The sequence below is a fragment of the Rhinolophus sinicus genome, linkage group LG05, assembly GCF_036562045.2.
Source record: "Rhinolophus sinicus isolate RSC01 linkage group LG05, ASM3656204v1, whole genome shotgun sequence".
Lineage (NCBI taxonomy): Eukaryota > Metazoa > Chordata > Mammalia > Chiroptera > Rhinolophidae > Rhinolophus > Rhinolophus sinicus.
The window spans coordinates 29037479-29040847 of NC_133755.1; the positions used below are offsets into that span (position 1 = coordinate 29037479).

The 3369-nt window shown below is 54.3% G+C and overlaps 1 non-coding gene across 1 annotated transcript; it reads left to right on the forward strand.

The window, feature by feature from the left end:
- The first annotated feature begins 725 nt into the window (after nucleotides 1–725).
- On the forward strand, nucleotides 726–818 carry TRNAI-UAU (transfer RNA isoleucine (anticodon UAU)). Its single transcript is given in 2 exon segments — nucleotides 726–763; nucleotides 783–818. It is a non-coding gene; the product is annotated as a tRNA-Ile (tRNA).
- The last annotated feature ends 2551 nt before the right edge of the window (nucleotides 819–3369 follow it).

The following is a 3369-nucleotide window of genomic DNA, read 5'->3' on the forward strand; positions in this document are numbered from 1 at the left end:
AGGCCCGGGCGGGATTCGGGGACACGCCTTTCTGCCTGGAGTGTTCTGAGCACCCCACTCAGGCCGGCGCAGGAAACCTTCCGGGTACAAAGCGCCGCTGCCGAAACCTGGCCTGTCGGGTCTCGGAAGCTCAGTTGCCGGCCCGCGCTCCTGCGGTGGAGGCCGCCCCGGCTGCCCCCTCGGCAGTCGCGGGTTTCGCTCACTCCGGGGTCAGGCCCACCCGCTTACTGGTCACGCGGGGTCTCGGGGCAGGGGGCGGCCGCCCGAAGCATCTGCGGCGGGTGAGCCGAGGCCGCCCAGCTCTGCCCCACCCCGCCCGCGTCACCACCGCAACAAGGCCCGCCCGCCGGCCGCCAGTGCCGCTTCGAGGGCGAGGCCTGCTCTCGCGGGGTCCGCTCACGGAGGGCGAAGCTCCACGGAGGACGCGGAGATGGTTTCAGACCGCAGCGGCCCGGGCTCCTTTCACGCTGCCCAGCGAAGCGGGGTGGGCTCGTTTGTAGGCCCCAGCGGCCCGCCCGGTGCGGCCCTGCCAACCAGCCGCTCCAGCCCGCAGGGAGACTCGCGCACGATTCCCGGGCTTATTCCGCCGGGGCCGCGGGGCTGGAAACTGCGGGGGACTCGATTCCGTGGCTCGTTCCCGCCGAACCGCACGAAGTGTGGATGCGCATGCTCCGCGCCTGCCCGGATGAACCCTGATAGAGCCATAGTCAGGCCGCCTAAGCGGAGCTCCAGTGGCGCAATCGGTTAGCGCGCGGTACTTATACAGCAGTACATGCAGAGCAATGCCGAGGTTGTGAGTTCGAGCCTCACCTGGAGCACGACCCTTTTGGATACCGGAACCCCCTTTTATCTCCTTGCCCAAGGGAAGGATTTAGTCTCTCTTTAGCCCTCTCAGTTCCCGTCTGACCGCTCAGCGCGCACGTCCCGCTCCGCCGCAGGCAGGAAGCCGCTCGCATTGGCGCTTCTCACCGGCTTTCCAAGCTACTTGTTGCCCACGAGCACCACCAAGCTGCTGGAACGTGGACGTTTACCTACTGCACCCTGCTAGTTCACTTCCTAGGCGTTGCCTTTAACAGCACCCAGTCCCGGACCCCAGTACCGGGGATGCAGACAGGAAGTCACGGGGTGCTGCACCGGTGATGGGTCCCTCCCTGGGCATCGAGGTCGAAAATGCGGGGCTCCCCCCCTCTACAGGGCATGCCCCATCATTGGGCGCTGGGACGAGCCCCGGGTTCCCGGCCGATGTCCCTCGCCCAGGGCAGGGCGCGGCGCGTGCTGGGTGCCGAGGGCCGAGCCCGAGGACCACTCCCGGGAGTTAGGGCCAAGGCCCAGCGCGGGCATGCAGGTGGAGCAGCCTCTCCCCTCCGTTTTAACTAGTAATTACTGGCCATTACCCCTCTCTCCGACCTGCGGAGACCCCTAGGCCGCGGGCCCTTCCATACCCAGGCACCCAGGCTTCCCTGGGCGCATGTGCAGTTTGGGAAACGTGCCTGGGGCGTCTCCCTCTCCTCATTCGGTGCCCCTTCTCCCGGTGTCAGTTTGGAGTGGTGGCACTCGCTGGCACACCAGAGAGCAGGCGTTTTCTAGTAATACCCGAGTGGCGGGTGTCCTTTCTTGCATGCCACAAACCCCAGGTTCAGAAGTCCCCCGAGGTGGGGAAGGGGGACAGGAAATCTGCACTCCACCGCCGTGGCCAGCTAGTTTTTGAAGCCACCGCCGAGGAGCGGGGGTTTCTTTGCCAAGAGGTGGATGGGTGCCCCACATCCCCAGGAGGGGTGAGTGAAGCAGGGAACAAATTTAGTTGGGGTGGGAGGCCCCTCAGATGCCTTCTCCCCAAAGAATGATTTTAGCTGTTTTTGTGGTCATAATAGTAGTTAAATCCTGCGATGGAAATACTACCCACAGTGGTGACAAACAAGACCTAGAAAGCTCAGAGAAAGTGGGTGGAGAGTGGGGCTCATGTCAGTCTCCTCAGCTACTAACCCCCGCCCCAGATTTAGAATGGGGAGCCTCAAGCCAACTGAAGTCTGCCCACCTCACCTGGCCTGCGGGCCAGTTCCTCACCCAACCGGAGTGTTTCACAGGCTCATCCTCAGCAGATGGTGAGAGCTCCTCTTTAGAAATCTAGCCCAGGCCTGGAAACAAATATTTATCCAAAACAAAACAAAACCACCAAAAACAACAACAAAAAATCTTTATTGAGATATAACTCACATACCATACATACAATTTCACCCATTTAAAGTATATAATTCAAAGGATTTTATATAGTCACAGAGTAACCATCACCATAGTCAACTGTGGAACATTTTTATCACCTCAGTAAGCAACTTTGTATCCTTTAGCACCCCCCTAGCGCCCCCCACTCCAGCCCTAAGTAACCACTAATGCACTTTCTGTCTATACATTTCCCTATTGTAGACTTTCATATGAATGGAATCATATAATAGTTTTTTGTGACTAGCTTCTTTCGGTTATCCTAATGTTTTCAAGATTCATCCATGCCTTACCCTGTATCAATACTTTTTAAAGATTTTTATTAAAATACAAAGGTCTGACAATTAAGTTCGTGAACTCATCCTAGAAAAAGTGCTAGATACAACATTGCTGAATATCACTATGGTCACCCTCGAAGTACTCACCTTGGGAAGCTATGCACCTACGCCAGCGCCTAGTCCACCCTTCAGAGCAATTTTAGAAATCTTTTTCTGGAATGGCCATCAGAGCTGTCGTCGTATTACCCTTGATGTCCTTAATGTCATCAAAATGTCTTCCTTTCAATATTTCCTTTATCTTCAGGTAAAGAAAGAAGTCACTAGGGGCCAGATCAGGTGAGTAGGGAGGGTGTTCCCCTACAGTTATTTGTTTACTGGCTAAAAACTCCCTCACAGCTGTGTGAGCTGGTGCATTGTCATGACTTAAAAGCCATGAATTGTTGGCAAAAAGTTCAGGCTGTCTAACTTTTTCACACAGCCTTTTCAGCACTTCCAAATAGTAAACTTGGTTAACTGTCCAGTTGGTACAAATCCATAATAAATAATCCCTCTGACATCAAAAAAGGTTAGCAACATTGTTGCAACAAGTTCTCGAACTAAATTGTCAGATCTTGTATAATTTAAGAAGTGATCCCCCTGAATAGTCTAGTACCTTGGCACTATACATACTTATTGCCATATCATTGACTATATTCCCTATGCTTTACTTTACATCCCCATGACTATTTTGTAACTACCAATTTGTACTTATTAATACCTTCACCTTTTTCACCCTTCCCCCAACTCCCTCCCATCTATCACCCCAACAAATCTAGTACCCATCTGACACCATACATAGATTGGCTATATTCCTTATGCTATATCCTACATCCTC